Source organism: Clytia hemisphaerica, unplaced genomic scaffold (assembly GCF_902728285.1).
Source record: "Clytia hemisphaerica strain Z4C2 unplaced genomic scaffold, Clytia hemisphaerica genome assembly, whole genome shotgun sequence".
Lineage (NCBI taxonomy): Eukaryota > Metazoa > Cnidaria > Hydrozoa > Leptothecata > Clytiidae > Clytia > Clytia hemisphaerica.
Window position 1 is genome coordinate 23,217 of NW_027103620.1, and position 10,094 is coordinate 33,310.

At 36.1% G+C, this 10,094-nt stretch overlaps 1 long non-coding RNA gene across 1 annotated transcript; it reads left to right on the forward strand.

Moving 5' to 3' along the window:
• Window positions 1-5,444: 5,444 nt before the first annotated feature.
• On the forward strand, window positions 5,445-9,581 carry LOC136802268 (uncharacterized). The gene is made up of 5 exons (XR_010845989.1): window positions 5,445-5,492; window positions 7,631-7,810; window positions 8,009-8,139; window positions 8,477-8,603; window positions 9,548-9,581. It is a non-coding gene; the product is annotated as an uncharacterized lncRNA (long non-coding RNA).
• Window positions 9,582-10,094: the final 513 nt, after the last annotated feature.

Consider the following 10,094-nt stretch of genomic DNA (forward strand, 5'->3'; position numbering starts at 1 on the left):
ACTGAGGCTGCGCATGTTCTTAAGATGTTCTTAATTTTTCGACGAATTTCAGCCTATATGTTCTTATAAACTAGGTTCTAATAAAAAAAACGTGTATTGCACTCAGAAATATCTTTTGAACGATCACAAAGTATCAAGTTCTATGTATCAAGCTACAGCCTTTTTCTGTTTTCATCAAGAAGACTTAAGTTATTTTTTATTTACTAATTCTTCCAAACGTAATGCTGATATTTTGAGTTTATTTTACTTTATCCATATCGTTTTGGTGTATTGTTTTATCAAAAACTTTTATCGAATACGCAATATATAATTAGAAACTAAATTTCATGAATTTTACATTTCAGTGAAACAAAATAAATAAAAAGGGACTGTGCAAGAGTTTATTGATGATTCTTCTTAAAGAAAAACGAAAGAACTCAGCACAAAATGATGCCTTGGTTTCACGGAGAATATGATTAATCTTTACAGGGGCAGTTGATTAATGTAAGTTTATTGCTTTTTCTCAATGATAGAAAGGTAGAAAATGTGAGCCCTTCAAATAATTTCGGGATTGGTCAGGGCGCTGACAGACACTGCGACTTGACATACGCAAGCTGACAAACCATGACGTATACCATGATTCTCAAACGACACCGGGAGAGGGTTGCTCACGCGAGGCCGAACCTTATGAGTGCCACGGCACGTCACAATGCCTGTCTTATCTCCCCACACTATTGTATTAGAGCAATGGTACCCAATTCCCCTCACATGGCATGGGTTGACCCGGACAAATTTCCAATTTGACTTGCCAAGTGAATCGTAGAGACACGGTGAGTATCGAACTCGGGTCTCCCAGGCGGTAGTCACGGATGCTACCCACTATTCCTCAATGTTCTTCGCCTATTCAGCACATTTCACAGTAAATTTGAGTTTATCATTTCAATTCTACAAATTTACCAGAATTCTTGCATGACCTTGGTCGCTAAACTTTGGAAATAGGTAAATAGAGGGACATTAGGTGCTATTTTAGAGTACATTTTTGGTTACGAAAACTTTTCTAGAACATTTAGGCCATGTTACATGTTACAAGTCCAGCTGGCACACGACGTTGTTTCAACGTTCATCTAACGTTATATGGTCGTTATAAACGTTAGATAAACGTCAAAAAAAACGTTGTGATTTGGATCTCAGAATATTCAAAACTATGCTTGATGGATAAATCCATTGGGATCTGATCAGAACTTTATATCCATTCCATTGATCAAATTTTTAAGACAAATTCTCATTTCTAATTATTAATCTGACCTTGCTTCGATTATAACATTCGTTTAAACTTTTTTTTCGAATTTGAAATCCACATTCGTAACTCGAAACTATCTATATATCTCTGATCTGAAGGGAAGGAGGGCTTTTGTTGCATTTAATCATAATCATTTGAGACATTTGGTTTGGATTTTGTATTTACCATTTTGTAATGGTACTGCTTTTCAATTTCAGGTCTCCAAGAAGTTTAAAAGACATGCAATAATAACCATACCTTCTTCATAATCTGTTACTACCAGGTATGCAATTCATTGGCGCTCCCCAAGAAAATCAGTCTTGGCTAAAACTCCTTTCGACTCGAGATGTTCACACTAGAATATTATAAACTTTAATGATTCACAACTTTTGTATCCTTCTTTTTCGTTACTCGTGGAGAGATTTACGTGAAAATGAAACCTTAATCTTCTCATACCTTTTTTGTTTTGTAAAAAATTACCGACATTACGTCATACTTTTCATTCTCAGTTAAAGACGGTAAAGCTCTCACCAAGATGAATGTTTGTCTCACCAGCTTTACATCAGATGAAGGATGATACAAAGGAATCCTCCAGATGACTAAAATTTAATCAAAATGGCGTATCCTCCGTAACTACTGTTGAACGTTGGACACAATAAGACATTGTGCTCGCAGAAAATGGAATGTTTTATCCATACCGGGATGAAGCTCTCCATGCCATGGTCAATAGATATATGGCGATTTTTGGGAATTGACTTGACGAAATTAGCGCAGCTGGCTTTTTGGATTGTTTAAAAAGCTTTAGAATGAAAAACAATAAGCTAGCTGATTTCGAATTTCCGGGGGACTTAGCGACCATTTTGGAAATCTACTCTTCACGTTCAGGTTTTGTCAATAAAGAACATATAAAGAACTTTCCAAGGGTCTCTAGGCCAATTGACCTTTATATTTAGAAATGAAAAAAAAATCTAAGTTTCAGACTATTGGGCCTGCCCCGCTCTTATTAAAGCTGTCCCTTGCCGTATTAAAATCATGACTGAGTTTACCTTTGATATTGAATGTTTCACCTTGACTAGCCAGGAATAGTAGTGTTATCAAATTCTTAACTAGGATATGCCGGCTAATTTAGGTTGTTCGCGATAATGTTCACGTAGAAACGACTCCATCAGTATGAAAAGCACATCACTGGTAACTTTGCCTTTTAGATTGGTGTAACGTTAGCAAGCTTCCAATCTTCATATACAACCCCATTAATCAGCTTCTTCTTCATTAATCTTTTTAACACCCCTGTCTCACAGTCCCGGTGGAACTTTAGTGGGGATAAAAATCCCTATCGAAATCCCAATGGGGATAGAAATTTTATTGTTCCAAGGTTAAAAAATCCAGTGAGGACGGTATCGATTCCGTGGCCTACTATCTTTGAAAATCGAGCTCCATGGAACTAATTCAATCTCTTAGATCCGATACTATCGATACTGGTTATCGTTCCTCTCGCTGAATAGCCTCTTTGACCCAAAATGAAAAAATGAAAGCGACTTGTCACCACTATTTGACACCAAGGTGCCCTTATTTTTGGATTATTCTTATTGTACACAGCCTAAAATAACTAAAAGCACCTCCTGAGGTGTAGTTTAAAAATGACTTGGTGACCGCCTTCACCCATTAATACCTCTAAAATCATGGTCGAAAGATATTGACATTTTAGTGTATTTTAACGTTTTTCAGAAACTAAAGTTCGAACCTTGCATTCGGACGAGAATAGCCATTTTAGCACTTCCAATTTCTTTCATTGAATATCCTATCCTAAGGTCTTATGTCTCATGTTAAAACTCAGAGTTAAAACTTTCCAACTACTCGTGTAAATCTGTTTCTGGCTTTGTGGGTGCTTCCGTTAGGAAATGAAAGAATTTACTGAAATCAATTAACGTTCATTACCGTGGCTGATATGGGCATCCCTGCGCCTATCTTGCCGCGGCGGTGTAAGTTAGGCGGCCGCCTAACTTTTCAGGCGGCCGCCTATCTTTTCGGGCGGCCGCCTAACTTAGCGATGGATTAACTCGGGCGGCCGCCTATCTTAACTTAGGCGTCCGCCTAATTAGTCAATCTTGCTGATCTATTCTGGTCTGTATTTTTATCATATCAATTCAGGCGGCCACCAGTTTTATCATTTCAAATTTCAAAACAAACAAAAAATATGGTAGCCATTTTCCTTTTGCTTGCTTTTGAAATTCCTCTGCAACTTGATACACTATTTTGGTATTTTTGTTTACTTTATTAACACGTGCAACAGAAGATAGGCGGCCCACTCAGGCGGCCGCCTAAGATTTAACAAGTTAGGCGGCCGCCTGAATTAAAATAGGCGGCCATCTGAATTAGAATAGGCGGCCGCCTATCCCAACTCAGGCGACCGCCTAAGATTTAACAAGTTAGACGGCCGCCTGATTTAGAATAGGCGGCCGCCTAAGATTCAAATATAAAATGCAGAGCAGAAAGCTAATTTGATGACCATCCATCGATAAGTTAGGCGGCCGCCTAAGCTGACAGGCGGCCGCCTGACTTAAACCGCCGCGGCAAGATAGGCGCAGGGATGCCCATATCAGCCACGGTAGTTCATTCAACGCTACATTCAAAATTCCGAGAAATACTGATTTGACAAATCTTTTCCATGCGTTCATATAGCATCCCTTCAGATTTCCGAGAAACGTCTTCATCTCTTTCACTTCGCTCATCATCTTTGTTCATCTAACGCTCATAAATCATCATAAAAAGTTACATTAAGATTTCCCAAGAAACCTACAATTCATTCACTCCATTATTTAATGTTAAAGGGTAGTGCATCAGCTCTATGAATATAAGCTTTAACTTCGAAATTCGTACATTCTGTCACACGACGGAGTTGGCACAGCTTGTGCACTATATCATCAGAATCCGAGGTTATGCATGTATAAGCTGTGACATATCAATTTTCCCTTCATAATTGTCTTCGGTTTGGTCGATTCTTTGAAGCATGGGCTTAACCGTCGGAATTCGAATAAGTAAGCCAGCTGTGCATTTTTAGGGCCTGTCGAGCGCTTTAAAAAGCAATTGTCGAAATTTAGAAGCATGGACTTGACTTTCGAAAACTAGCTTTTAAAAAAACTAAGTTTTTGTAAAAAGGTTACTCTCCTAGAGAGAAGAAATTTCTATGTCAACAACGTCGTTGTCTGAATCACCTTTCAGCTCATCAGCACCATGTTGCATGGTTTCCTCAGCTACTTCAGTACTCTTGTGTGCTTAATTGTAGGGGGTGGAATAATCAGGGGGAGTGGGTACCCCAGATAAAAATCAAAAAAATGGAAGTTCATAATTAAGTGCTGTTGACCTGATTTTGCTAAAAATCCATAGGAAAATGGAAATGGATTGCTCAAAAGTTTCAAAATTTGGATTTCAATTTTTTCGCTCACATTAAGTGCCGTCTTTAAGTAGCTCAAGAAAAATCTGGCTTTTAGTTTTCAAAAAAATTAGTTTCAAATCACCGTGCGGGAAAGGGATTGCTCAAAAAAAAAATCTTATTGGTCACGTTAAGTAGTGCCGTCTTGAAGTAGCTCAAGGAAAATCAGATTTAAGATTTTCAATGATTTTTAGTTTTAAATCTCCGTACGGGAAATGTATTGCTCAAACTTTTTAAAATCCCAATCTTGGAATTTAAATTTTTGAAAATATTTCAGCTGTCAAAAGAAGACTCACTTAACTTGTTCTAAACATAGCCTAACTTTAGCCTATATTTATCTCATGACCCCATTCAGACGCGTAAAATTTCCAACTCTCTGGTTAATTGAAATTTGAAAAATCAACCACCTATGTGTTTTATAGTGTTGTGCTTATAAAATGGACAAAATCATTTTACTTTCGTGTTGAAATAAAATCTTGATCTTATAAAAAAAAATGTATTTCTTATAATTAGCATAAAGCAATTATCTAGAGGGTAATTTTTTGTGCATTTTTAATTGATTCGAATTCGTTTTTTTATTTTTATTTCGATAGTATTGAGTACGCATTCTGATCATCACACTTTTAACTTGTTATCTTATGAGAAGGATGTTGTATGTGGAGAGGAAAGTCAAGATGAAAAAGTTATGATTTTCTAATTTTACAAATTTTGAATTTAGTCAAATGAACTTTAAGTTTATTCCAATTACATTTTACGATTTTATATTCGTGGCACATTTTACAGCACATATTCTTAGGCCAGCCGGTGAGTTTTGGCTTTTTTTGTTGTTTGTTTTCTGTATTTTTTGTTAGGTTTTTGTCTCTTTATAAGGTAAGACAGGGATAGGGTCACACCCTCTTCTCATAGACCAAGTAGGATTTTTTTAGTCAGTGGGGGTAAAAATATTTCGATGGGAATTGTTACTTTTTTACGGTTGGGGGTTTGAGTTACACTGTTATCAAGTCAGAAAATTCTGTGAAGTGGAGAATATAGCCTGGATATCCAAGCTTTGAACTTTTTCATAGTCTAGTTTTTGATAATTTATGCAATTTCAGACTTTGTATATTGAGGTATTGAAACTCTATTTTTCTAAAATTTAAAGCTTGAATATCCAGGATAGCACATATTTGGTGAGGATTTGCTTGTTCTTAACTTCAGTTGATAGAATCTGAGAATGTCTGTTTGTATGTATGTCTGTATGTCACCTAAAAGCTAAGGGGCAGGTTGAAGTCTTCAAAAAAATTCCGATTAGGTTGAAATTTTGCAACACTTGAGTCGATTTGATTGAAACTCTGCACACGTGTTCTTTGGTTGAATGTCTGGGTCTCTGTTTTCATTTTTGAAAATATTGATTTTAAAGGGCGTGGTCATGACTTCTTCGCCAAAACGAGGCTAAAATCTTTTGGGCAGGCTGGAGACCTCAAAAAATATTTGAACATTTTGGAGTCTACTTAGAGAAAGTTATCATATATCAAAAATTTTCTGTTGATGTTTACAACTCGGCCTACAAGTAATATTGGAAGTTCAGTGCGGTTAGCACGTTCGACAGTTCTATTACCTTCAGCGGTTCAAAATTTGAAGTATAATTTTTTAACTGGGGATGACAGTTTGGCCAACTTTTCCAGTGGGAGGGGATCCCACCAATTCTTTGTGAGTAGGGGGTGTTAGGATTTACATTCAATTTGCAATTAGAATTTATCTAAAACTGGAATCAGGCTTTCTGTTGTGATACCACATTTGAAGGGTTTCATAGTGTTGCTAGCAACATAGCAAAATAATATTTGACCCTCTAATATGAAGCTTACTCTTGAAAAACTTAAAATTTATTTCTTGGTGATTTTGTGAAAAATATGTCTCTTTCGAAAAATTCGGCCAATCTGGTCTGTAAAATACACATTAGTCGTGTGATAAACTCAAATTTCTTTTTGCATAATAATATATTTGACATATTTACTTCACTCCTGCGAATTTTCAAAGCGATACATGTATGTATTTGTTGAGATATCTCCGTTTTTTCAGGACATAACCCCTTTGAAAAAATTCATCTTAAAGGTCCAACTCTTTTTACTTAGGGATAGATCTTTGTACTGACTTTACCATTATTTTTCTGACGTTCCAATACCCAGACAAAATTCCAAGCACTTTTTCCACTGGCCGTTTCTCAGATTAGAAATAAATCAATCAATATCAATGAAAAGCCTTGAGGTTTGTCACAAGACTCCTTGGATGCCCTATGAAAAGTTTACTTTCAACGATTGTTTATCACAAAGCGAGCGAAAGTTTTTTGATTTTCCCCACTTTTTTTCATATTCTTTGCATTTTGCTGACATATAGTAAAAGTTTCAAATATTGAGTTTTAAAACACAATTGACAATTGAGTAGCTTGGCCGTATAACGGCCACAAAAGTGCTTGAAATTTTCACTGAATGCCTAACTTTTCGACCGGTATACATCACAATTGCCCCATTTTTTGATACACATTTTGCCCTTATCTCATGAGCTAATCAACCAATCAAGTGAGTTATTTTTTACTTGTTCCAAATCGAACCTCAGATTTGTGTCGACCTTGCCAGCCTCTACACTTTCTAGGGACCTGAGAGTTTCACAAAGATGGATTTCACAGGGATGAATTACTTTAATACACCCCTGTCTCGCAGCCCCGGTGGAACTTTTTTCCACAGTGGGAATATTTTGTTTTAAGTTTAAATCATCCAGTTGGGATGGTTTGGGAGCGTACTTTTAACATTGAATTTCTAATGGGAATTAACGTCAACATCTCCATGTGGCTGAAATTGTAGAGTCTTTATCCCACTGGGGACGAAATTTTGGTTAATTGTTTTGGCTGGTCGCAAAAGATCTGAAACAGGGTTGTTTTAATTTTTTTTTAATTTCTTTTGTTTTAGAATCACCAAAGGGAGATAAACTATACTGCAATGATTAACCTTGGACAACAGGAACAACAAAGGGAGATAAAACATACGAATGATTAACCTTGAACAACATGAACAACGGTCCACCACTTCCCTGATGAAGATTTAAAACCCCAACATCAAACTAGTTAATGAAGAAGAGCACAAAATTCGGTAAATTATTATTTTCGTCATTGAAATTGCACTATTTCCTTTCTTCCTCGAGATAACCAAGGCAACGCAAAAGGTTATTGATCAGTGTTCTCACAAAACGTTAGCTATTTATTTTGAAACACTAAAGAAAAGTTATGGATTCCAAGGTACATAAAGACCAGTAAAAATTTTTGACACTTTTCTTTTGTCTTTTTTCAGTTTGATTTTCAAGAAAGATGACAAGTTAGGAGCATTTGCTGATATCTGTTTATGACGTTTATCAATCACTGGGTATAAAAGTTGTGTTCAAGCTGTTGTTTATATTACTAAATCTAGTGCAACTTATTAAGGTGAGTTTAAATCATTACATATGGATAAGCGACTGATTGCATTATCCTAAATCTTAAGACGTCTTCAGAACTTTTCAATGCTCTGTTGATATTGAAATGCTAAGACAAAAGGCTAGTCAATAAAGCAAATGAATACCTTACCATGTCACAGAACCGCGATCAGCGCCGAAATATATCGACAATTCTGGGTATTATAACGTTTTGCTGAATTTAAAGGTTGCGCGAGGATTGCAGTTTCAGTACTTCCACTTTGCTTTATTGGATTTTTCGATTTGGGAGGAGTTAAGTGGCTTCCAGGCTATATTCTCAGCCTAAAATTTAAACTTTTTGTTATTAGCTGGAAGTCCAAGAAAACAGCAACTACCAATTGGTCAACTGTGCTTAATCATCAACCGCTAGAATTAAATTATGTTAAAGGCTATTCCTAGCTACCATTAACTACAAATTGTGAAGCAAGTTTTCAGGTAATTATCATTCTGCTTAAAGGGAACTCTAGACTAGAGTTAACTCTGACTGAACTTTGCTTTCTGATGATTTTGATGGCACAGAGTCGGTAAAATAGACTAGAGGATTTCACCTTCTTGAATATGTTATATGAAAACATCAAAACAATAAAATGTTTCTAAAATTCCGTAAAAGTATCTCCAAAATTTGAAAAAAATTGTTTCAATGGTCATGGTTTTGTGTCTGTTTTTCTTCAAAAAGGGACTGGATCTAGTGGTACGGATTTGCTATCACCTCAAGCAAAGTCAAAAAATGGAGCCCGTCAAATTACACCGGGCCACTTATCAGTCCCATCCAGTCCATCAGAAAGCTATTAATGGCCCCTGGGCTAAGGCAACTCTGGCTCTCTGGGGGCTGTACTAGGTTCGCGAGGGGACAGGTATTTGAAAATCGACCACTTGAGAGACTAAATTTCGACATTTGTGCAATCCCTGAAGAGACCATTTTTCCAATACTTAGCTCGAAATTACTAAATTTCATGAACTTTTGAGGAAGTCGATTTTTGATATTTTTTAATTTTGGGAAAATCATTGCACATCGCAAATTTATCGTTTTTTGTGCCCCTTTAAGAGACTTTCGAGGGTTTGAAAAGGGTATCCTTATTGCCCCAAATACCTGACACCCATTTCGCCCGAAGTATCCCCTCCCTCCCGGGCTCTGGCTCTCGTTTAGGAATTTAAATATATAAGTCTGATCATTCAATATGATTGTTTATTGTTCTGCTCTGCCTAACCTTACAATATCAAGTAGAATGGAAGAGGAGAAATCGTCGAAAGAAATCCCGTTTCATTTTCTCATTCATTATTTCTTTTCCTTCCCAGTGTAGGTCAAGTATCCATTCGCAGTCTTGTTATTGATTCTCTAATACTCTAATGTTATTCTATATTGCCTTGCGTCTTTTCAGGTTTGACAACGATGAAGTGCTGAGGAGAGGTTCTAATTTTTTTCATATTTTTATGTTTTGATAAATTCAGGAAATGTTTTCCATAAAAATTATTTCACACTCCAAAAAGAGTTTAGTTTAAAATTCTTCATCAAAATTGACCCTTCTCCCGTTTTCGTCGGTAAAAATATCAGCGGAAAGTTATCAGTTAACAGTTAAATACATATAGGAAGAAGAATCTTTTGTACAAACGCTACAGATAACACGTAAAATTTAAACAAGTCTTTGTGATTTTTCAAATGTGTCGGTTTTTACCGCACATACTCTCAATGTTGTCAGTTGCAATCATGTGTTACTATCATATCTTAAAAGCCTGAAAATAATGATCCTTTTCTAATACTTCATTTAATTGCCCAAAATTACACAAATTAACGGTCCTTTTGGAAAAATATTAAACTTAAAAAATATTGAAATTTTGGTGAAAACTTGTGGATTTGGTTTTGATAATGCATTCCTAAATGATAGAGAAGTGATTGAATGTGGCCATAACATCCCCAATGATTTGAGG